The following is a 27196-nucleotide window of genomic DNA, read 5'->3' on the forward strand; positions in this document are numbered from 1 at the left end:
TCAATCTGATTTTTTATTTTTGTTAAGAGCTGGCTTATGTAGTTGGGTGCTCCCATGTTTGGGGCATTGATTTTTACAATTGTTAGATTTCTTGTTGGATAGACCCTTTAAGAATGATATAGTGTCCATCTGAATCTGCTCTTACAGTCTTTGATTTAAATTCTAATTTGTCTGATATAAGATCTGCTATCCTAGCTTTCTTTTGAGGTCCATTGGCATGAAACATGGTTCTCCATCCCCTCACTTTCAGTCTGGAGATATGTTCGGGTTCAAAATGCGTCTCTTGTACAGCATATGGATGGATCTTGTCTATGTCTCCAATCTGCAACCCTGTGCCATTTCATGGGAGCATTTAGGCCATTCAAGTTGAGGGTTACTACTGAAAGATATGGATTTATTGCCATCCTATTGTCTGTACAGTCCCTGTTTCTATGGATTGTCTCTGTAAATATCTGGTCCATATTACTCTTGGGGTCTTTCTTCTTTTATAGACTCCCCCTTGGTATTTCTTGCAGGGCTGGCTTGGTGGTCACATATTCTTTCTGTTTCTGCTGGTCCTGGAAGCTCTTTATCTCTCCATCCATTCTAAGTGACAGCCTAGTCAGATAAATAATTCTTGTCTGCATGTTCTTCTCATTTAGTACCCTGAATATGTCTTGCCGGCCCTTTCTGGCTGTCAGGTGTCTGTGGTCAGGTCCGACGTTATTCTGATGTTCCTCCCTCTGTACGTAAGGAATCTCTTCCCCTTAACTGCCCTTAGGATGCCTTCCTTGGTTCTAAGATTTGCAAGTTTTACTATTACAAGCTGAGGCATTGGTCTGCTCTCCTTGATCTTGGGAGGGGTCCTCTCTGCCCCTAGGACAGGAATGCTTGTTTAATTCCCCAGAGTAGGGAAGTTCTCAGCTACAATTTGATCTATATCTTCTAGTCCTCTCTCTCTCCCCACCTCCTCAGGGATCCCAACTATTCTGACATTGGAACATTTCATGGCATCATTGATTTCTCTAAGTCTGTTCTCATGGATTTTAAGCGGTTTGTTCCAGTCCTCCTCCTGTTGCTTCCTATCAGTTTATCTTCTAGATTACTAATTTGTTCTTCTGCCTCATTTACCCTAGTTGTTAGAGTATCCAGTTTAGAGTGCATCTCATTCATAGCATTTTTAAGTTGAGCCTGATTATCTCTCATTTCTGCTCTTAGGGATTCTATGCTGCCATTAATGGTTTTCTCAAGTCTTGCTATTGTCTTCATAATTGTTACCCTGATGTCTATTTCTGACATCTTGGTTATATCCATATCCATTAGGTCTGCGGGAGAGGCCATTGTCTCTGGTTCTTTTCTTTGTTGGGAGTTCCTCCTCCCAGTCATTCTGTTGAAGGGTTGAGGAAATGTACAGAGCCAAATACATCAACCAAAATCCAGGCAAGGTGCACCCTGGGAACGTTTGGAGCTATCAGAAGCCACCACCAAAATATCCCAGCCAAAATGAATCACAAGCATCAGATTTATAAAGTTAAAAAAATGGGTGGGTGAGAGGATAGGGGCCATAATCTTTCAATGTGGGTGAGGTAGCATGTTTCAGTTGTTCTTGGGTGTATTTTGTTCTCTTTGTTAGAGAAGACTACTTCCCAGAGGTACAGGGAAATTATAGCTGGTATATATATAAAGGTAGTATTGAATAGGCAAAAAAGGACTACACTGAAGCTTATATCTACACACATAAAAAAAAATATAGGTGTGAAAACGTAGAAGTTAAAAACTTACTATGAAATATGTTGTATTAAACATCTAGTTGAAATGATAAGTAGGTAAAAACAAAAAACAGAGAAGAAACATGAGAAAGAATAAAAAGAAGAGGGGGTGAGTGGAAGGTGTGCTATAATCTCTCAATGTGGGCAAGGTGGGGTGTTTCAGTTCTTCCTGGATGTATTTTGTTCTCTTTTTTAGAGAACACTACTTCCCAGAGTTACAGGGAAATTAAAACTGGTATTAATATAAAGGTAGTATTGAATAGGGAGAAAAGGACCACATTGACTCTTATATCTATATATATAAAAAAAGTAAAAGAAAAAAAGTATAGGTGTGAAAAAGTACAAGTTAAAAAGTTACTATGGAATATGTTATATTAAACATCTAGTTGAAATGATAAGTATGTAAAAAAAAGCAGAGAAGAAACGTGAGAAAGAATTAAAAAAAAAAAAAGTTGTATCTAAGAAATACACAGACTGTGAGGCAACACCAGCTCAATATACTATTCTCCCCTGGTGTTGGGGTTTTACAGTTTTATGTGGAGCCTCTGATTGTCGTCCTATTGTTCTTCCAGCTTGTCTTCTGGGGGAGGGGCCTGCTGCGTTGTTTTTCAGGCAACCCTGCTTGGGCGGAGTTGCCCTGCCCCCTATCAAGGGGCTGGGCTCTGTGGAAATGGGTTTTTTAGGCTTTTGTTCTCTGGCAGGTTTTGTTCTCAGGGCTTTTCAGAGGGTCAGAGCGAAGGAAAATGTCCACTTCCAGACCTCTGACCCAGAGGAGAGAAGGCACAGTCTGCTCTTCTCTGAACCCTCCAGAACACATAGTCTCTCCCTCTGTAAGCACCACTGAAAACTTTCAGCCTTCTGCATGCCCCCAGCAATCCTTTGAGTGGTGAACTCAAGCCCCTGCTTGTCTCTGGCCCTTGTGCCTCCAAAACCCAGAGTGATCCTGGTCTGGGCCAGCGTGGGTGTGGGCCGTGGTGGCGGCCACCTCTGGCCCCCCAACCCCCTAGTCTGTGGGCACAGGTCCATGCAAGTGGCCACCCTGGTCCAGGCGTTTGCCCCTTAAGCTCCTGGATTCTGTTAGACCGCTGTTACCAGGCCCTTCCAGACCCTCCTCCACCGCTCTGCAAGCTATCGCTGGTCCCGAGGTGCAGTACGTTTTTTCACTGGGCTATTACATTACTTTCCAGTGGCTAGCTTCTGGTGGTTCCCTCCCCCTTCTGTTTATCTGCCCATGTTTGTCCACTCAATCACAACTCTGTCCTTTGTACCTCTCGACTAATGATCCTCTGCCCCCGTAGAGATACAGAGGTATAATCTTACCTCTCAAGGCTGATTTCATGGGTGTTCAGACTGGCTTGATAGATACCCAGCTAAATTCAGGGGACTGGTTGAAATGGAGTCCCCCCACTTCTCCGCCATCTTTCCGCTTCCCCCCACTATCACTTCCCAAGCTTTTAGCAAATCTTTTAATTTTGTTTTATTTGTTTGTCTCTTTTGTTGTTGTTGAAAGGCAGATGTGTTGCGATGGGTAATAGGCACTAAGGTAAATAGGCCTTTAGTGTGAGGATTTATGTTAGCAGATTAGGAGTTGGGCTGCTTTCAGCACCAGGTGCTTCATATTACTCTAGTTGCCTTTTTCCCCTTCCCCTCTTGGCTTTGGACTTCCTTTGTGCTGCTCCTCAGAGTCTGTTTACTTACTGCTTTTTCACCTCTAATGAACTTTTACTTTAGTGGAGACTTGGTGTGAGGAAAGGGGAACCCTATGTTAGATTTTGCCAAATTCCCATCTAAAAGGGAATTTACATTCTTCCAACAATGTATTATAGAGCTATGTCTTTTTTCAATACTGCCCATCTGATAGGTGAGAAATTATATCTCAGAGTAGTTTTCCTTTTCACTTCTTTTATTGTGAATGAGTTTGAACTTATTTTCACACATTAAAGGATATTTACATACATTTTTCTGATTGTTTTTGCCCATTTAAAATTTTATCATTTTCTTTTGAAAAAGACAAGACTATTTGTCTGTTTATATGTTTTATGCATTATTCCTTTTTCTTTCTAAAAATATTTTTTATTTTTTAAAAATAGGTGTGACTAGTATAGTTCTTAGACTTCCCAAGTGCTACCACTTGCTTTATCATTCTTTCTCTCTAAATTGAGACTTTTTTGGTAAACTGTCTGTCCTATTAGCATACATAATGGCCTTTTAGCCTTAAATACTTCAGTATGCAATTCAGGCTGCCTTTCCACAAAAAGACCACAATAAGACTATTAAACATAAGGAAATCCATATTGGTATAATACAACCATCTAATCCACAGTTCCTATGCAATTTTGCTGTCATTACAGAATGCAGTTTGAGATCATGTGTTGAATACAGTTGTCATGCTTCTGTAGACTCCTTCGGTCTGGAACAGTTCCTCCATTTTCCCTACTTTCACACCTTTGACCAATGCCTTTGTAAAAATAATGCATCATAAAGGAATGAACATCATGTAGCTTAGTCCCATTAATGGAATGTTAATTTTATCACTTGATTAAGATGATGCCTTCCAAGTTCTTTGTTGTAAAGTTAATGCATAAGTATTTCTAAACTGGCAAGTGATAAATATGGTTTACAGCCAGCACCAGAAAACGTATGCACCCAGCACATATCCACACACTCACCCACACCCATACCAACACACTCAGAGTTAGAAAGCTATACCCCACATGCAAGTTTTCTTTTGTTCTTTGTGTGGTTTTCACTTTTTACATTTAGATGTCTAATCCATTTGGAGTTTGTTCTTCTGTGTCCTCGGAAATAAGGGTTTAATTTTAAATTTTCCAAATAACAAATGACTTGTTCCAATACCATGTATTTAAAAATTTATTTTGCCTTCCGTGATTTCACATGCAATTTTTATCATATACTAAATTACTTGGGTCTGTGTCTGTGCTCCCCAATTTAGTTTCTTGGTCTCTGTCTATTTGGATTCTGATACCGACTGTTTAAATTTTAGAAAACCAGATGTTTAGATAATTTTAAAATACCAGATCTTGTAATGTCTAGTAGAGTTAGTTGCCTCTCCTTTGAGTTTTACTTTTTCAGTGTTGTCTCCCAGCTGTATGTTTATTTTTCTGTATGAAATTTTGTATCAATACAAAATTTGCAAATTTTATCTATTACAAAAAAGTTATTACTATTTTCATTGGAAATGCCTTATACTCAAGAGGTTGAGTCACCCTACACAAAGAAAGTCTACTTTTGTGTCCTTCAGTATTTTGATCTTATAGGTGATACATGTTCTTGTTAAGTTTATTCCTAATATTTTACTGTTTTTGAATATAGGATTTCCTCTACCATTATATCTTCCAATCAGTGATTTTTAGTATATATTAAAGGTATTGTTTTTTTATATCTTTTTCCCTTGCTAAATTATTGTTTAATTTTATCATTAATTTTCTAGGGTTTACAGGTATACTATCGAATTTTCTGCAAATAGTTTTACTTCTTTTTCAATTCTCATGCCTCCAACTGATTTTTCTATCTAATTGCACTGATTAACACATCTAGTACAGTGTTCAATAGTAATGAAGGTACTGAGCATCCTTGTGTATCTGATCTTATTGGAATTACCTCTTATATTTGATAATTAAGCAAGATACTGTTTTCACAAAGTATGTATAGATTTCTATTTTTTGAGTATTTTTATCACTAATGGGTGTTAAGTTTTTTTCAGTGACTTTTTCTGCAAAATAGAGATAATAATATGATTTTCTCTTTAGACCTATTAATACCATCTCTTGTATTAATGAATTTCAATTATTGAAACAAGCTTATATTGTGCACTCAAATCTATTTGGTCACATAGTTTATTTTCTTAATGTGGTGTTGGATTTTGTTGAGTGATAGCTTATTTAATATATTTTGTTGATAGCCAATGATATTGTTTTCTAACTTTTTAACATGCTATATTTAAAATGTTAATGATCAATGATATACTTGCTTCAATAGGACATTTTCTTTCCATTAGCTTTTTTTTTTGTAAATTTAATGTAACATTTGGAGTATTGGTTATTTGAAACTGTATAATTTCCTTTTGAAATGATCTGAGCCTGGTGCATTTTGGGAGTAGCTCTATGATAACTTTCTCTTTTCTTCTACCAAAATTGGTGCACTTAAGATTTCTATTGCAAATGGGATCAACTTTAGTTAGTTAATTTTATTTAACTTACAGAATTATTCTTTTCTTTTAGTTTCCAAATTTATTTGCAAAAAGCTACAAAGTAATTTCTTACTATTAATTTTTTTTCTCCTGTGTCAATGGTTATTTCCACCCTTTGTTTCTTACATTCGTCCGCTCTTCCTCTTGTTGGCTTTTTCTTAAGCTACTAAGTGGCCTTTCTCCTTACTTCATTAATTATTTGGGAAAAAAAGGAGGATTTGATTTAATATTTAAAACTTCTGTTTTATATTCCCTACCTTATTAGTTTGTTTTTATTTTTATTATATTACTCCTTGTGTTTTTTTTTTTTTTGCACTATTTTGCTGTTCTTTTTCTAGTCAAGTGGGAAAATTATTTATTTATTTCACTTTTTATTGACATAAGTATTTAAGGCAATGGACTTTCCTCAGTGCTTTATATTTATCCCATAAGGCCTAATATCAGTGTTCCTATCATCATTATTTTTTAAAAAAATTTTGTAATTTTGGTTTGCATTCCTACTTTCCCCAAAATGTTGTTAATTAAACCTTCTATTCCAATTTTCCATGTAGATGACCTGTTTAAAATTTGTTGCTAATATCTTGTTATTTTTTGCATTTGGTCATTGAGTAGTAGTACTTGTAAAATTTCCACTTTATAGAACTTGATGATTCTTTCTTTGTTTCTTTCTTTTTTTTTTTTTTAAAGATGTAGAGGAGTTTTATTTATTTTTTTTAATTTTTTTATTTTTTTTTAAAGATTTTATTTATTTATTTGACAGAGATAGAGACAGCCAGCGAGAGAGGGAACACAAGCAGGGGGAGTGGGAGAGGAAGAAGCAGGCTCCCAGCGGAGGAGCCTGATGTGGGGCTCGATCCCAGAACGCCGGGATCACGCCCTGAGCCGAAGGCAGACGCTTAACCGCTGTGCCACCCAGGCGCCCCTCTTTCTTTGTTTCTTAATACGTCAGGGGTCCAAAAAACTATAGCCCTCAGGCCAAATCTAGCCCACTGTCTATGTTAAATCATTAAAAAAAATTAAATCATTGGAAAAAAATATTTTAAAGAATTTCATGACCTAAGAAAATTATGAGAAATTCACATTTCAGTGCCCATAAATTAAATTTCATTGGAATACAGTCATATTTATTTATGTATTATCTATGGCTGCTTTTGTGAGGTCTGCAAGGCCTAAAATATTCACTATCTAGTCCTTTATAGAAATAGTTTGCTGATTTTTATTATATGTAATCAATTTTGAGGAATATTGTCTAAATTTAAGAAGAAGGTCTATTTTCTAGTGTCAGGAGGTAAGATTTGATATAAAATTATGTTGCATATATTCAGAGCACGGTATGGTAAAGAATACTGTTATTCTGTTTCTATGTCTCTTTGAATCTCTTACAGTTTGTTTTGTGATGGTAGCTGTGTTACTTGGTGCATGGAAATACAAAATTACTATACTGTCATTGTGAATTATGACTCAGTATGTGGTTTAAATGAGTAACTGGGCCTCTCTGGTAAAATTAAAATGAGCTACTTAATAATCAATAACATATTAACATTAAAAGGTGTCATTTTCTTTTTATCGCCAATGTTTTCATCTTGTATCCTATTTTTTAGGCTTCCATGTCCACAACCTCTACTTTGTTTTTATTTCCATTAGCTTGAAATATGCTTGCCAACTATGTTGTTTATGTTTTGTTTATTTTTTTATTCAAATATAGTTTCAAACATATATAAAACCACAACCTCTACTTTGTTTTTATTTCCATTAGCTTGAAATATGCTTGCCAACTATGTTGTTTATGTTTTGTTTATTTTTTTATTCAAATATAGTTTCAAACATATATAAAGGCTCAGGAATATCACCAGAAAGCACTGTTTGGTATCGATTTTTGTTTTTGAACATAATCTAAAATCTGTCATGCTCTCTCTCTTCTATTCATGCCGAAGATGTGAGATTTCAATGGTGTTCCTTGTTCTCTATTGATCTGTGTAGGTTTTGGAGAATGTGCAGATAACTTCTGCTTTGGGCAGTCAAAATTACTATGGCCACTGATAGGTTTCTAACTATATCCATTTTAAACTAAAAAAAAAAAAAAAAAAAAAAAAAGAATAAATAAAGGCAGAAAACAGGGGTTATATTCATTATAATTCTATATTTTAATAATTGTTTAGGTTTTTAGCTCTCATAGCATGCAAAAAGTTCATTAATTTTAGTTACTTAATTAAATTTATACCATAAGCCCTACAGAATTCCATTTGGGAATTATTCCCACATTCTTAGAGTGAATTAAAAGCAAAATGTCAATTTTGTTACTTCAGATTTCAAAAAGAAAACAAACATTAAAGTCACGTACACAACATCTATGACAATTTATTTTTGATCCAAATATAATGAAGAAAAAACTATTATTCAAAATGTAGTTTATTTTCAATGATACTTTAAGGATACAACCTTTAAAGAACATATTTTTAAATACTATCTTTAAAGGGCAGTTTCTTATAAGTTTATGTAGGTGGAGCATGTCAAAATATTTGCTTTTACAAGAGTTGATGATAAATTTATAGGGGTTGATGATAAATTTGTCTTAAAATATGTCCAAAGTACTAATCCTTAATAGATCATCCCTTCTGGAAAAACATGTTACCAAAATATTTCTGTGAATTATATTCTGCTTCAGATCAAAAAAATTTGTGACATTTTTTGAGTGAGTTGAAAGTGAATGTCTATTTGATATTACAAATACTTAGTATAGTGATTCATAGGTGTACAATAATACTCCCTAGCATAATTACAAACTTCTAAAGTATAACTACTCAGATTTATAACAATAATATCATAATTATAATTCATTTTTGATATATTTATTTGTATATTCCAAAATCAGTTTCACGAAGGTAACAGTTGACTTTGTCCATGAAAATTTAATTTCTAACATTTGGCCATTCAGAATAGGCTAAAATCAGGTTTTAGAGCATTAGTAAATGGTTCCCTGAAGCTTATGACCTCCAAGGCACCCAATGGGCTGCCAAGATATAGTCGGTCTTTGGAGGTGAGTATAGAATCTTCCTGTTTAGACATGAGCCCCTTCACCCTGAGGGCATATCAAGGAAAGTAAGCACAGTGCCATGTGTGGCACTGACTCAGTATGTGGCCTAAATGAGTAACTGGGCCTCTCTATGGTAAAATTAAAATGAGCTACTTAGGGGCGCCTGGGTGGCACAGCGGTTAAGCGTCTGCCTTCGGCTCAGGGCGTGATCCCGGCGTTATGGGATCGAGCCCCACATCAGGCTCCTCCGCTATGAGCCTGCTTCTTCCTCTCCCACTCTCCCTGCTTGTGTTCCCTCTCTCGCTGGCTGTCTCTATCTCTGTCAAATAAATAAAATCTTAAAAAAAAAAAATAAAAAAAAAATAAAATGAGCTACTTAATAATTAATAAGAACGTGTATACATTTACTTCTGTCTTTTCTAAAATCTATTTCAGGTACTGGCAGAAACTACCAACAGTTACTTTCTATGAAAATACTCACATTTATTTACAATCAGACAAAATCAAATAAAAACTGGATATTAGTTTTTATTCATCAGAATGACAAAGATAAAATATTGACATAATCCAATATTGACAATGGTGATGTGGGGAGCAAAGGAAAAAGGAAATGTAGATAAAATTACATTGCCTTATAACCTGCAGTCCATTGACAAATATTTGAGGGAGGCAGAGTATGAGATTCCTCTAGGAACCTCCAAATGTCTTAATGTTAATGGTTTGCTAGAGGGGAGAACAACCTTAGCTTGACAATAGCTAGGCCTCCAGGATCCTGTGTCTTTTTTAGCATATGAAAGTCCTTTTGGAAACTTACCTTTGTCTTTACTTCCCCTAACTCCAAAGTATGTAATCAATTGTTCCTCACAACCCCACGGTGGCCTTTTCTGCCCAGGTCCTATCCCAGTGTTTTAAATCATTTCTTTGCATAAAAGAAATCTCAAGAATTCTTTCTTGGCCATCAGCTCTGAACCCCAAACAACATGTCCATATCATTTTTATGCCCAAAGTGGGGCTTTGAGTCTTCTCATCTGGACTCTGAGCCTTGGTGCAAACTCGACGAGTACTTCCTCTCCTCTCGCTTTACTTTCACTTCAAGAGCTTTTCAAAGAGTATGGTCTTACTGGAACACTTTCATGTCAATTGCTCAGGTTGCAATCCTCTAGCCCAATGGCTACTCTACAGGGAGGAGAAAGCCTGCCTTTTGGCTGGTAGCTAGTACCCTGGACAGAATGGTAATAAGACCCAGAAACTTAATGCCTTCTCTTTGTTTCTGTCCTTATACAAACTTGTCTGTCTTGGGCTTGGGACCGCCACCTAAGTGATTTTCATGGCTGCTGCTCTTAACATTCTTATGTAAGGTTTCCTCCTCGTTGGTCAACATCCCTGGTCTAGCTGCTTCTGGCCACAAGACCTCCGCTCAGAACCTGCCAAAACCAATACCCAATTGAATTAAAACACAACTGGAGACCATTTCTTAGAGAAGTTGTCTGTAAAGACTAGATGTTTTAGAATGTGGCTTAGATCATGATGGATCTCTCTCTTTATGGTTTTCCATCAATATCCTCTACTAATTACTTAAATTACAAAAGTGGTAAATTCCCACTTTTAAAACTTTTCTGTTGTTTTCTGTGGGTTAAAAATGGCAGGTCCTTCACAGCCTTCATGACAAGGCAAGCCAAGGTGCAGCATGGCCTCCATGGCGTGGCCTTCACAGGAATGCAAACTCAGTCCATATGTTGGCACCCATTGTAGTCTAGAATAAGATGGGGAAGTTGGGGGAGGGCCAGCCTCCCTCCTAGGGCCTTGATGGCAGGGTGGTTATCATAGCGATTTTGTTTGAGGGATGCCTCAGATGGCTTTGACACCAGGAATCTCTGACATATCCTGTGTGTGGGATGCCAGGTGGGAGTCAGGGGATATTTTCTTGGTAATGGACAGTCTCTACTTTTCTAGGAGCATGGAGCTTCTACTTCAGTCCTCAAGGACTCTCCCGTAGGATGCCATTTAATCCACTGGAAACAATTTGGTTGCAAGATTTAAGAAAATTAAAAAACTGATTTTTTTTTTTTTTTTGGTAACACTGCAGGCCCTAGTACTCATTAGGGAACAAGCAAAAATGACCCATTAATGGGACATTAAGTTTCAGTATGATCTATCAGTTACATCTCTTTTGCAAGAAATGGTAAATGGACAGAGGTACCCTATGTTCAAATCTTCATGTCTCTAGATCAGGACCCCAACCTAAGCGCCTCTTGCAGAATGTGTTAAACCCCTCCTGATATATTGGATGATGATTATCTAAATAGGTCTCCTCTGGGTAAACCCCAGGTTGCTGGAGGAAATATAGGCCATTCCTGATGAAGGGCATGCTGACTCTCTCATTCTTCCTCCTAATAAACTCAGGTTACTCTAGCTTTATGTCGGGGCTTCTCCCTCATTCATGTCCTGGGTTAATGGCTATAATTGGAACCAACTGTCTCTGCTTAGTCTGCCTCAGGTTGGAGACTTTATGGAATATTCCCAAGCAGCTACTGAAGCTCCTTTTGTCCTGGGGAAGTTCCCTATCTTCTCCAGTCTGATGTGGACTGCTTATTTCCACTCTATGGAAAAAACATGCTGTCTGCTCATCTGTCTGAGCTGAAAAGTTTTAGAACATGGAACCCTTTTTCTCTGCCTTCTAGTGGCACCTCATCTCTCCAGCCTTCGCCTCCCCCTTCTATTTCTGACCATCTAGGGTATGGCCTACACAACTGGCCTTTATACCATCTGGAGGCTTCCAGCACCATTTGTCCTCCTTCTACCCTCACTGTTAAGGAGCAAAGAGCACCCATTGGACTTATATAACCCACTTCAGATTTCCCCAGCAGTGTCCCAGGTAAAAATTGACAATGGGGACCACATAGATATATACAGAACACTACACCCCAGAACAACAGAATACTCATTCTTTTTGAATGCACATGGCACTTTCCAGAATAGACCATATACTGGGTCACAAAACAGGTCTCAACTGATACCAAAAGACTGAGATTATTCCCTGCATATTCTCAGACCACAATGCTTTGAAACTGGAACTCAATCACAAGGAAAAATTTGGACAAAACTCAAACACTTGGAAACTAAGAACCATCCTGCTCAAGAATGATTGGTTAAACCAGGAAATTAAAAAGGAGATTAAGCAATTTTTGGAGACCAATGAGAATGAAAACACACCGGTCCAAAACCTATGGGACACTGCAAAGGCAGTCCTAAGGGGAAAATACATAACCATCCAAGCCTCACTCAAAAGAATAGAAAAATCTAAAATGCAGTTTTTATATTCTCACCTCAAGAAGCTGGAGCTGAAACAGAACAGGCCTAACCCACACATGAGAAAGCAGTTGATCAAGATTAGAGCAGAGATCAATGAATTAGAAACCAGGAGCACAGTAGAGCAGATCAACAAAACCAGAAGCCAGTTCTTTGAAAGAATAAATAACATTGATAAGCCACTGGACAGACTTATTCAAAAGAATAGAGAAAGGACCCAAATTAATAAAATTATGAGTGAAAGGGGAGAGATCACGACCAACACCAATGAAATAGGAAGGATCATTAGAAAATTCTATTAACAACTTTATGCCAAAAAATTAAGCAACCTGGAAGAAATGTATGCCTTACTGAAAACCTGTAAACTACCAAGACTGAAACAGGAAGAAATTGATTATTTAAGCAGACCAAATTACTTATGAAGAGATTGAAGCAGTGATCAAAAACCTCCCCAAAAACAAGAGTCCAGGGCCTGATGGATTCCCCAGGGAATTCTACCAAACATTCAAAGAAAAAATAATACCTATTCTCCTGAAGCTGTTTCAAACAATAGAAACAGAAGGAAAACTACCAAATTCATTCTATGAGGCCAGTATTACCTTGATCCCCAAACCAGATAAAGACCCCATCAAAAAGCAGAATTACAGACCGATATCCCTGATGAATATGGATGCCAAAATTCTCAACAGGATCTTGGATAATAGGATCCAACAGTACATTAAAAGGATTATCCATCATGACCAAGTGGAATTCATTCCTGGAATGCAAGGGTGGTTCAACATTCGCAAATTGATCAGTGTGATAGATCATATCAACAAGAAAAGAGTCAAGAACCATACAATCCTCTCAATTGATGCAGAAAAAGCATTTGACAAAATACAGCACCCTTTCCTGATTAAAACCCTTCGGAGTGTAGGGATAAAGGGGTACATTCCTCAATCTCATAAAAACCTCTATGAAAAGCCTATGGCGAATATCATTCTCAATGGGGAAAAGCTAAAAGCCTTTCCCTTAACATCAGGAACATGACAAGGATGCCCACTCTCACCATTATTATTCAACATAGTACTAGAAGTCCTTGCAACAGCAATCAGACAACAAAAAGGGATAAAAGGTATTCAAATCAGCAAAGAAGAAGTGAAACTGTCTCTCTTTGCAGATCACATGATACTTTATGTGGAAAACCCAAAAGACTCCACCCCAAACTACTGGAACTTACAGAACAATTCAGTAATGTGGCAGGATACAAAATCAATGCTCAGAAATCAGTTGCATTTCTATACACGAACAATGAGACTGAGGAAAGAGAAATTAGGGAATTGATTCCATTTACAATAGCACCAAGAATCATACGATATCTCAGAATTAACTTAACCAGAAAGGTAAGGATCTATATTCTAGAAACTGCAGAACACTGATGAAAGACATTGAAGAAGACACAAAATGGAAAAACATTCCATGCTCGTGGATCGGAAGAATAAACATAGTTAAAATGTCTGTGCTACCCAGAGCGATCTACACTTTCAATGCAATCCTCATCAAAATACCAATGACATTTTTCAAAGAGATGGAACAAACACCCCTTAAATTTGTGTGGAACCAGAAAAGGCCCAGGAACAAATTGATTTTTAAGTGGACACAGGTGGAACATAATTCAGTATTTAAATTTAAGTTTGTTGGTTTAATTAAGAGAGACATGTCTTTAGAGTTATCAGCATTATATATGAAACTGTCTTCTGTCCAGGTTGACTAAAAGTCAAATAAGCTTATATCATTTTTGTTGCAATTTGTCAGCAAAAAGATGACTTAAAATGATGGTTAGTTTTGTCTGTCTCAACGTTTTCATGGGTATTTTTATGATAGATTTCAATGTCTCTGGTAAACTAAAACTTTAAAGTTTTCTTGGATGATAAATTGGATTGAATTCATTGGACATCAAAAAGAAAAGCAAATGGACACAAATAAATAAACTCATGAATGAAAGAGGAGATATCACAACAAACACAAAGGAAATACAAACAATTAAAAGAACATATTATGAGCAATTATATGCCAACAAATTCAGCAACCTGGAAGAAATGGATGCATTCCTGGAAACATATAAACTACCAAAACTGAAACAGGAAGAAATAGAAAACCTGAACAGACCCATAACTAGCAAGGAAATTGAAGCAGTAATCAAACATCTCCCAACAAACAAGAGTCCAGGGCCAGATGGTTTCCCAGTGGACTTCTACTCTACATTTAAAGAAGAACTAATATCTATTCTGAAGCTGTTTCAAAAAAACAGAAATGGAAGGAAAATTTCCAAACTTGTTCTATGAGGCCAACATTACCTTGATCCCAAAACCAGAGAAAGACCTCACCAAAAAGGAGAATTACAGACCAATATCCCTGATGAAAATAGATGCCAAAATTCTCACCAAGATACTACCTAATAGGATCCAACAGTACATTAAAAGAATCATTCACCATGACCAAGTGGGATTTATTCCTGGACTGCAAGCGTGGTTCAATATCCACAAATCAATCAATGTGATATATCACACTAACAAAAGAAAGGACAAGAATCATATAATCCTCTCAATTGATGCAGAAAAAGCATTTGGCAAAATGCTGCATCCTTTCTTGATTAAAACTTTCCACAGTGTAGGGATAGAGGGAACATCAATATTGTAAAAGCCATCTATAGAAAGCCCACAGCAAATATCATTCTCAATGGGGAAAAACAGAACAGGACAGGGATATCCACTCTCACCACTGTTGTTTAACATAATACTAGAAGTCCTAGCCTCAGCAATCAGACAAAAAGAAATAAAAGGCATTCAAATCAGAAAAGAAGAAGTCAAACTCTCCCTCTTCGCAGATGACATGATACTTTATGTGGAAAACCCTAAAGACTCCACTGCCAAATTACTAGAACTCGTACTACAATTCAGCAAAGTGGCAGGGTATAAAATCAACGCACAGAAACCAGTTGCATTTCTACACACATACAATGAGACAGAAGAAAGAGAAATTTAGGAGTTGATCCTATTTACATTTGCACCCCAAACCATAAGATACTTAGGAATAAACCTAACCAAAGAGGTAAAGGATCTGTACTCTAAAAACTACAGAACACTTATGAAAGTAATTGAGGAAGTCACAAAGAAATGGAAAAACATTCCATGCCCATGGTTTGGAACAATAAATATAGTTAAAATGTCTATGCTACCCCAAGCAATCTACATATTCAATGCAATCCCTATCAAAATACCACCAACTTTTTATCACTCTTTCTATTCTGAATGACAGCCTAGCTGGATAAAGTATTCTTGGCTGCATATTTTTCTCATTTAGTACCTGGATATATCATGCCAGTCCTTTCTGGCCTGCCAGGTCTCCATGGATAGTTCTGTTGCTAATCTAATGTTTCTACCCTTGTAGGTTACCACCTCACACCAGTCAGAATAGGTAAAATAAACAAGTCAGGAAAAGACAGATGTTGGTGAGAATGAGGAGAAGGGGATCCCTCCTACACTGTTGGTGGGAATGTAAGCTGGTACAGTCACTCTGGAAAACAGTATGGAGGTTCCTCAAAAAGTTGAAAATAGAGCTACCCTAGAACCCAGCAATTGCACTAGAGGGTATGTACTCCAAAGATACAAATGTAATGATCTGAAGGGGCACCTGCACTCCAATGTTTATAACAGCAATGTCCACAATAGCCAAACTATGGAAAGAGCCAAGATGTCCATTGATGGATGAATGGATAAAGATATATATATATATATATATATATATATATATATACACACACACACACATGATGGAATATTCTCAGCCATCAGAAAGGTTGAATACTTACCATTTATATCAATGTGGATGGAACTGGAGGGTATTATGTTGAGCAAAATATGTCAGTCAGAGAAAGACAATTATCATATGGTTTCACCCATATGTGGAATACAAGACACAGTGCAGAGGATCATAGTGGAAGGGAGGGAAAAACAGAAGGAGAAAAAATCAAAGAGGGAGACAAACCATGAGATACTCTTAACTATGGGAAAGAAACTGTAGGTTGCTGGAGGAGAGGTGGGTGGGGAGATGGGGTAACTGGGTGATGGGCATTAAGGAGGGCAGATGATGTGATGAACATTGGGTGTTATATCAACTGATGAATTACTGAACTCTCCATCTGAAAGTTATGCTGTTCTATATGTTGGCTAATTGAATTTAAAAAATAAAATAAAAATGTGGTTTATTATAGAAAGAAAATATGTTTTAATAACCTTTTTTTTAGATATTAGATTTTAAGCACTTAAGACCCCAGATAGTGGTTTTGTAATTTGTTCCAGCTATTAACTTATATTTTTCTTTTGTTTCCATAAAGGTGCCTCTTATTAATTACCTGATTGCTTGCTAAAGAAAGAGTATATGATACCTAACATCACATGCTATACAACTAAGGCCTTAAATGACTCTCAAAATGGCATTAGATATTTTAACTGCTGCACAAGGTGGAACACGTGCTATTATAAAAACAGAATGTTGTGTATGTACTCCAGAGATCACATAAACATAACAGGATTGCTAAAAGATAAATACTCAAATCAGCACTTTAAAAGATCTCTCTTTCTCCTTTAGTGATTGGCTAAACTCCTAGACTGGAGGAAAATTTTGGTCAACTACCAATGGCTGTTTTTATTGGGCTTCTCTTTCTCATTATAATATTAACCTTCTTTTGTTGTCTTTTCCTATGTCTCTCTGCCTGGTGGCAATACTCCCTCATTGTCACAACTTCTAACTGAAGTTGATCCTTTTCACTCAAGGAAGTTCATATATGTTGGATTGGCTGCCTCTGCCTTTGGTAACTCCTATATATAAGTTTCCACAGCTGACCAATGTTGACACATAGGTAGGGATATCTCTATGCCCCTATTCAGCAGGAAGAAGTTACAGAAGATAAGACCTTACACCCTCAGCAACTTTAAAGATTAAGGGTCAGAATTGTTCAGTGGGGAATGATGTGGGGAACAAGGCAGATGGAATGTAGATAAAATTAAATTTCCTTATAACCTGCAGCCCATTGACACATACTTGAGGCAGGCAGAGTAAGGCATTCCTCTAGGAAACTCTCAACTGTTTTAATGTTAATGGTTTGCTAGAGGGAAAAACAACCTTAGCTTGATAATAACTAGTCCTCCAAGATCTTGTCTTTTTTGAAGATATGCAAGTCCTTTTGGAAACTTCCCTTTGTCTTTACCTCCTCTAACTCCAAACTTCATAATCAATTGCTCCTCACAACCCCACTGAAGCCCTTTCTGCCCACAGGTCCTGTCCCCATGCTTTAATAAAACACGTTTTTGCATAAAAGAGATCTCAAGAATTATTTCTTGGCCATCAGCTCTGAATCCCAACCAAAATTTCCACATCAAATGGCATGAAGAAATTTTAATACATGTTGGATTGTGAATTTGTCTAATATTTATGTAAAAATATGTATCAAAATATAAAAGCTTCATATTTTGAGTCAGTCAGCCATTGTCTCATAGAAAAAAATTGCTGAGTTTGTTTCTCGGGGGGGGGGGGAATGGGATAGGCTGGTAATGGGTAGTAAGGAGGGCACGTATTGCATGGTGCACTGGGTGTTATACGCAACTAATGAATCATCAAACTTTACATCAAAAACCAGGGATGTACTGTGATGAGGGAATAGAAGCCTGGCTAAAGACAAAGCAGAAGCTGACACCCTGCAAACCCCACCCCCATGTATGCAACATTCCTCGGCACTCCTGGCTGCCCTAAAACTAAGGAAAGGACCTGCAGCTCATTGATAAGGACACAGTGATAGTGTAAACAGCTTTGGCTTGACAATAGTGGGGCCTCCAATATCCTGCGAGTCTGAGTCTTCTTTGACGTATGAAAGTAACTGCAGCTCACTGATAAGGACACAGTGAGAGTGTAAACAGCCTTGGCGTGACGGTGGTGGGGCCTCCAGTGTCCTGCGAGTCTTCTTTGACATACGCAAGTGCTTTCTCAGCCTCCCTTTTTCCTCACCTCCCCCAACCCCATGGTATATAATCAGCCACCTCTTACAACGCGGGGCAGCAGCTCTTTCTGCCCATGGGTCCTGTCCCTGTGCTTTAATAAACCACCAATTTTGCACCAAAGACGCCTCAAGAATTCTTTCTTGGTCATCGGCTACCGACTCCACCCCACTGAACCTCACCTATATTCTACGACCTCATCATACTGTATGGTGACTAACATAGTATAATAAAAATATTATTATATATATAAAAAAAGAAAAAATTGCTGAAATAAAAAAAAAGAATTAAACAAGATGTTAACTGAGACTTGTAATATTGAGTAGTGTGAAACAATATTATTCAACATTACCAAGTTAATTACCAAGTACATACATTGGAATACTATGTAGACATCACAAAGATGGTTAAGGATTTATAATGATTAGTGACTCCAAAATGATGTTGGTAACACATTGTTAGCTTAAAAAAAGGGTAGGTCTTACAATAGGAGAATAATCAGATCCTATTAATGTAAAACTGCTTCTGCCCCATATGTATGGACATGAAGATATTCTCTAAAAGGATAGAACACATTCCTTTATATTCTAGAATTGTGTATGATTTCAAATTTCTTTTACCTCTCTGAATTGTGCTGGGACATTATTATAGTAAATTCATTTAAAAATAAATATATAAATAAACCTTTACTTAGAGATTTTAATACTGTTGGTTTATGAGGGTGCAGGCTGTTTATGGTAGAATCAAGAACGACATGCTTAAATATCTTTCTTAGGATGGTACTGTGATCTCAATACATATTTCTTAAAGACAGAAAATATCATCAGAGATCTTGAGGGTTTATTTTCTTCTTTACAATAGAATTTTAATAGAAGTTTGAAGTTAAGGTTAATAGACTTTCCATATTTGAAGATTTTATCGTCTTTTGTAGTACTTGTCTGTTCTTAAAGGTGTTAAAATGAAAATTTTCTTAAGATACCTAAATACTGATGACAACCATCCCTTTCAGAAATCTCAAGTTGAGGCATTGCCTAAAGGTCATTGTATGCTAATTTGTGTTTCACAGAACAAAAGGAGTTCAGTGGACATGTAATTTAGGGAAATGGTGTGTTAAACAAATAGAAATATTTTCTGCTTTAGACAACTTGTAGATGTTTCTAAATATTCATGAGCTCTGCTGGTAAGGACACAGAAATGGCATGAAGACTCACAGGATATTGGAGGCACCACTATTGTCAAATCTCCAAGAGGGGGATATATTTTGGAGGTTTTCCCAAACTTATTGGACTATGGTCTGGTAAGGACACAGAAATGGCATGAAGACTCACAGGATATTGGAGGCCCCACTATTGTCAAATCTCCAAGAGGGGGATATATTTTGGAGGTTTTCCCAAACTTATTGGACTATGGTCTCTCCTCTCTTTTGGAGGTTGTTGAAAACAAATGTACGCCCCCCCCCCCCCAACAACAACAAGAAACTCAATTTGAGAAATGTCACTAGGTGATGTGCAGCTTGTATTGTGGAACAACCTTCATAAACCAGTTCTTAAAGATTTATGTATATCAGAGTTTCTCAGTCTCAACACTGCCACTATTTTGGATCTGGTATTTCTTTGTGATGGGGGCTGTCCTGTATGATGTGAGATGTTCAAAGGCACGCCTGGCCTTTAACCAGTAGTGTGCTCCCAGTTGTGATGAGGGAGCAGGAGGCTGGCTAAAGACAAAGCATAAGCTAACACCCTGCAACACCCCCCCCCCCCCCCCGCCCCATGCATGCAACATTCCTCAGGTACTCCTGGCTGCCCCAAAGGACAAAGAAATAGTTAACTTATAGATACCACAATCCTGCAAGACTTAAGTGTCACTCAGTTTACACATGTCCTAGTGATTTACAAGGAAGAAGCTTTCTTATCAATAGCCTAACTTCCAGAGACCCATAATTCAGTCTCCTGAAGCCCTAACATTACCATCCCCTCCATAAAATTGAGGGAGGCTAAGGCAGAAGGAAATGTAAATAAAATAGAATATCTTTTAAACCTGAAGCCCATTGACAAGGACTTGTGATGGGAGGAATGTAACATTCCTCCCAGAGACTCCCAACTATCTTCATGTTAGTGCCTCATTAGAGGGAGGGACAGCCTTGGCTTGACAATAACCAGATATCCAGTATCCTGCGAGTCTTCTTTAACATATGAAAGAACTTTCTCAACCTCCCTTTTTCCTTACCTCCCCCAACCCCATGGTATATAATCAGCCACCCCTCACAACCCAGGGCAACAGCTCTTTCTGCCCACGGGTCCTGTCCCCATGCTTTAATAAACCACCAATTTTGCACCAAAGATGTCTCAAGAATTCTTTCTTGGTCATCAGCTCCGGACTCCACCCCACTGAACCTCACTCATATTCCACAACCTCATCAGTTGTGACAATCAGCAATGTCTCCAAACATTGCCAGACGCATCCTAAGGTGCAAACAGCACCCAGGTGAAAACCACTGATGTACAAAGACACCTGGGAAGGAGGTTAGTTTAACTTGGATCTACATATAGAGGAGCTGAGTGTGGTTGAAGACCTCTGAACTGTTGAAAGAAAATATGTTCTAGTCCGGACTCCTGTCTGTGTTACTATGAGGTCAGATAGCTCTTGCTATCTGAGATCCTCTCTCAGTGTGTAGTAAACTACCTATCCTGATTGGCCATGAGCCTGGGTGAGGTCATGGTGAAGTCCTGTAAGCCAGAAAGTTAGTTAAGAGGCAGAAAAACATTGATTATTAAAGGTGGGTCACCCTAAAATGATGCACTGGTTTAAGTTGTAAGGAAATTAATATCACAGTGTTTTCTCCTACTTAGGGTGTGCAGCCCCCACATTATATGAGATTCTCTTCTTAGTACTGGTGAGATAAGGACAATTTATCACTTGTTCCAACAAATACAGCCATGACTTTTGAAAGGAATGGAGACCTTTAAGGATAGTAATTTTTCAGAGGGTGGAAGAAAGGTGTGTCCTCCAGCTTCCCCCAAGAACAGTATTTTGAGGAATGGGTGCATAATTGAAAAATTACTTTCGTTATTAGAATAAAATATATTTCTGCTCAGAATTAAATAAAATGACCTATTTTTTTTTCTGACATAAAGTGAAACCATGAAGAGTTCCTGGCAGTGAGCAAAGACTGTCAATGGGAATGGAAGGAATGAGAGAAAGTGACCCCATCAGAGGAGATTCTATCAGAAACTCTAGGGAAGCATATAATTTTTAATCTGAATTTTTGAAAACCATTTTAAATTCCACTCCAAGAAGATGGAGTAGATATTCTTTTCTCTATTCCTCCTGCTAAGTACAACAAATATTAAGAAGACTCTGAAAGGTAAAGAGAAAAAGACAGACCGGCCAGGGACCTCGGAACTCAAAGAACATGGTGGTAAGTTCTCTGGGTTTTCCTTTTACTTCATGTGTCCCAGACCATGTCCTGGAGAAGCCAGAAACACAGTATCACCAATGAGCACAGACTAAAAAGGGCCCCAAACCTGAGGACCAAGAAAAGGGCAGCCAAGTAAGAGAAAATACTTAGACAACCAATGTTTGACTTCTGCCAAACACCACAGAACAACTATGGCACTACTTCAATTCTGCCAGTGAAGGTCCTGTGGGTAGCTTGTATTTTCCACTCTTAAGAGTCTGTAATAGATCACCCTATGTGGGAAGCCAGGACATTACTCCTCTGCCAGCTGGAAATGAATACCAACCCCCCACACCCAACATCAGTGGAGACCATGTGGGAGCCACAATTTCCACTCTGCCAAGCAGTAAGGAAGAATTCCAATGACATACATGTTACATCTCTTATTGTGGTTCCTTCCAAAGCTCCCTGAGGCTTTGTTCATGTTTTCTTCTATTTATGTTCTGTTCACATGGGCAGTTCTATTGTTCTATCTTCAAATTCACTGATTCTTTACTCTGTCTCCATTCTGTGTTAAACCCATTCATCAAGCTTCTTATTTTGGTTATTGTGTTTTTTGGTTCTCAGATTTCCATCTACTTCCTTTTCATAACTCCTATTTTTTTTGCTGCAGTTTTTTTTTGTTTTAGCATATTTGTAATTGCTCATTAAAGAAATTTGATGTTCCTGTCTTTTTTATTTGTCATATAATTCTAACACCTCTGTCATTGCAGTGTTGGAATCTTTTGACTGTCTTTTGTCACTCAGTGTGAGATCTAGCTTCCTGGTTGTTGGTATGATGAATGATATTTGATTGAAACCTAGACCTTTTTGTATTATGCTATGAGACTGTGGAGCTTCATCCACATACTCTGATTCAGTACCTCTAGGCTGGTCTTGGAAATCGGTATTTTTAAAAAGTATCTCTGAGATTCTGATGCTCAGTCAGATTTGGAACCATGACCATGATGCTCTTAGGACCTTTCCAGATCGGAGTCAATGAGATATGGCACACATCAGTTTCTGCCAGGTGTTGCAAATGGCCATTTTATTTATAAGGTCCTCTCTAGACTGGGAACCAAGTTTGACATTTATTTATATCCCTCAGAGTGTGTGACACGTAAAGTTCCCCCAAAATGCCTATAATTGGTGGAATGATTCATTTCCCTCTGAGTGGCTCAGACTAATAAGGGAGGGGGTTGAGTTGATCCTGGGTGAGTCCCTGTGCCCTCCATTTTTTGGATCCTTATGCTGCCATCTCTGCTGATTCCACTTGGCATGTGGTGGGTGGGATGCAGAGCAGAAGAACAACAAGGTGATTGCCGTTCATTGACACACACACACACACACACACACACACAATTAGTGTCATTCATCTGTACATGCATTTTTAAAAAATTGCTGGGCAAAGGGGAAAAAAAAAACTGTGGGGTTCTTTCTGTTGTTTTCATGCTGATTCTTGGAGAAGTGAAGTATAGTCATAGATCATAAAACTTTTGTCCAGACTCTGATTTCAGAGTCCTGGCTCTGAAAGAGTCTCCAGCCATCTTTTGTGAAATCCTTAGCTACACCTCCTACTTCTGTATCTTTATAAACAGGTGTAATGAAACACCATATGAGGATTAATTGTGTGGATTTCAAAATTTAACACAAAAGGGGAAGTTGCTGCCTGTCAATTCACATTTAAAATTGTAATATTGTGTTTTTATTCCGCTTGTTCTCTGGACTCAAAGCTAAAAATCTCTTTTTCTGAAGACAGAGAAACCTACTTCTTAGAAGGATCTGAAATGCTTCCTGGAATTAATATGTGCTATTCTTATGCAAAATATTTCTTTCTGAACCTAATATAAAACATTTTTAAAATGCAGACATACCTGCAATTCAAAACAGAATTGGTAGCTTAATATTAAAAAATTAACATTATAATATTTTACATACAGTCTTTGCAATTGTATTTTCCAAGTTTACTTGGCCTCTCATGGATATTTATTCTTCTACATAATTTTAGTGTGTTCTTAGTTTCTCAAAAAATCCAATTGGAATTTTTATTAGTATTACATTAAACTACAGAATAATTTGAGGGAGAAATAACATTCTTATAATACTCAGTAAATCTGAAGACTTGAAGTGGCCCTTATGTCTGATGAACCTGGGGACAATTAACAAGTATGACGGGTCTTATGAAAACAACACTTTCCCTAAATGCATAGGTTTACATTAGGGAGCCCATAGAGTTCAATTCTTTCAGTAAAGACTTTCAGCTTCTTAAAACATAAAGCTATGCATATCCTTAGTATTGATGAATCGATTTCCTATTTCAGGGACTCCAGCAGGGTGCATACTGCTGTGGCAGGCTGGGGGCAGGCATCATCCCAGCATGTGTATTTTCATGGCCTCAGGGAGCTTGCCAGTCATTTTCACTCCAGTCACAGATTCATTCCAGAGCTCAGAGAGGAGGCTATAAAAGCACAGACATTTGAGAAAGGTGAGGAAATTTCCCTTTTCTTCCCAAGTCAGAGAATGGAATAACCAATGTCTTAAACAGTTAGTAAATACCCGTTGTTCCAGGCAACATAGGCAGCATACAATGTCATAACCATGTGAGAAGCAGCTGACGTTTATTGAATGTGCTAAGCCCCATGTTAAGTGTTTTAGCACTTATCTATCCCAAGAGATCCGCATGGTGGGTATCATCATATTCTCAAACTGCCAATAAGGGAATTGGGACCAGAGAATTGAAATGTATTGTCCAAAGTCACCCAACTAGTAATGATGGACCCAGGATTTGAACTCAGAGCATTTGGCTTTAGAATTCCATCTTACTCACTCACTTTAGCCAATCTCAGGCTTCAGTTTCCTAAGATGGACATGACATATAGGTGGATAGCTGACTAATCATAGAGATCAAGATATATGACAAGTATCAAACAAATGGCTCACTCTCTGAGTGCAAAGAACAAGGGCTGAGATGACCCAAGAAACTTCCAGTGTTATGCCCACTCACAGATTCCTGGAACCCAACAAATTTGGAGGTAGTCATCTGCATGGAGATGGTTTCGTATATGGCTGGCATAGGGTGATGTGGACTCAGTGCTGATAACATACTTGGTTACTTTTAGAAATAATCTGATTTTTACCTTCTAATCAACTCCTGTGGATATTCTTACCCTTTGCTTTGCAACAGGAAAGAGAATGGGGATGGCTCATTTACCAAATGATGCAAAAGCATTGGGGACAAGAGAGCACAGATGGTGTCCTTCTTATTAACACAGAATAAGGAGTCAGAGATCTCAGCCCAGTGCTGCCTCTGCTATGGCCAACCACAAGCTGAATGAAGACCTATGTTTGTAACAACCTATGTCTAAGGCCCTAGCAGTTCTGTGATACCATACATTTTGGAAAGTCTCTCTTTGTATTTATTAAAAAGATGAAAAATGTGTTCTTATACAATTTTTAGCCCCTAAAATAATGGGAATGGGACTTTGTTCACACATCCTTGTTTGAAGGCATTAGGATAAATCCTTTTTCTTATCTCTGTAAGAAAAAATGACATGGTGAGCTGTTATTAAGGCATTTGGTCAGGACCCAGAAATGACAGAATTCTGCCCCTCCTCCACCTCTTTAGAGGAGTTACCCACTGAAGACAGAGGTAGAGAAGATGGGCAGATGTGAGGCCCAGGCCTGAGTATGGGTGGGTAGGATGCGTTAGCTCTGTGCCTGGCACGTTCAACCCTACTCACCTTAAGCCAAGATGCAAGTCTCAGCCCTAAATCCTCTGGTGTGAAGAAAGTCCCAACACAGAATTCTGTGGGGATGGCAAGGAAGAGGGTACACAAGTGGCTTATACCAGTTACCCATGAAGCAACATCCAAGAGAAAGAGATGCCTGGCTACTTGGAGTATGATGGGCCAATCATGTGACTCCACTTCCAGGAGGAAGTGGAGAGGGCCACCTTCTACTGGGGTTGGGTCCTCCTGATATATATTTCTCAGCTTAGAAGAGAGAATCCAAAATGGTAGCACCCGTGCTCTGGCCAATTTCCTCCAGGGCAGCAACTCTCCAAATCAGTGCTGCATGGCAAAAAACCATTCCTCAACCTCCTCCAAAGTGCTCATCTTCCCTGCAAAAGAAGTGAGGGGAAGGGAGGGGACCTGGGCCCTATGTGGAATCTAACATATCAACCACATCCTCTCTTTTTTAAGTGAAAGCCTCATCTTGGACCATTCTTCTGACACATGTACTGCATGCAAAATGGGAATTGTGCAAAGGGAAAAGTGTTTGTTTCAGTGGAGCTGCTTATGAGTGATGGATGCACTGTGAGGGAAATAAGGGCATGGGATAGGCATTTTCTCCTCTTCTTTCTACAAACAGCTTTCACTCTACCTGTCTGCATCCCTCCCTCTGGCTCATTGCTCACCTGTGTCCTGATTCCCAACCTCCTCAGGGGTCTTGAGCTATCTGCACCCTCACCGCTGGATACTGCCTGTGTGTTCAAGCCTCTCCCATGAAACAAACCTCCACTCGTAATTGGCATCAACCCTGGCCAGCTGCCCCTCTCCTTACCAGGGAAGATCTCCATAGAATTGCCTTACTCACTGACACCATTTCCCAAAAGCCCCCTTTTGTTCAGATTTTGAAATATCCCCTTGCCAAATCAGCTATTGCTATGGTCACCAACGTCCTCTTTATTTGTAAGTCCAAAGGACATTTTATGTTTAGTTTTCTGTTGTGGTTAAAACAACAACAACAACAACAACAAACCCCAGAAACAACCAAACTATGGAATCGATCATTTAAAACATTTTTGAATGCATAATTCAGTGGCATTAAGTCCATTTACAATGTTGTGCAACAGTTACCACCATCCAGAACTTTTCCATCTTCCCCAACTGAAACTTTATCCCATTAAACGCTAACTCTCTGTTTCTCTTTCCCTTAGTCCTTGGCAACCACCACTCTACATTCTGTCTCTGCATTTGACTGCCCTAAGAAACTTATATAAGCAGAATCATGTGGTATTTGTCTTTTTGGGATGGCTTATTTCACTCCACATAATGTCCTCAAGGTTCATCCATGTTGTAGCATGTGTTAGAATTTCCTTATCTTTCACGGCTGAATAGTATTTCAGTGTATGTATATGACCGAGTGTTTACTGGCCATCCTTTGAAGGTCACTTGGGTTGCTCCCTCCTGTTGGCTGTTGTGACTCATGTTGTTGTGAACATGGTATACACAAAAAACGTTTTTATTTTTTATTTATTTAATTTTAAAGATTTTATTTATTTATTTGAGAGAGAGAGAGCATGCACAAACAGGGGTAGCTGCAGAGGAAAAGGTAGAAGCAGGCTCCCCACCGAGGAGGGAGCCCAATACAGGGCTCGATCTCAGGATCCTGAGATCATGACCTGACCCGAAAGCAGACACTTAA

This window comes from Ursus arctos, unplaced genomic scaffold (assembly GCF_023065955.2).
Source record: "Ursus arctos isolate Adak ecotype North America unplaced genomic scaffold, UrsArc2.0 scaffold_28, whole genome shotgun sequence".
Taxonomy (NCBI): Eukaryota; Metazoa; Chordata; class Mammalia; order Carnivora; family Ursidae; genus Ursus; species Ursus arctos.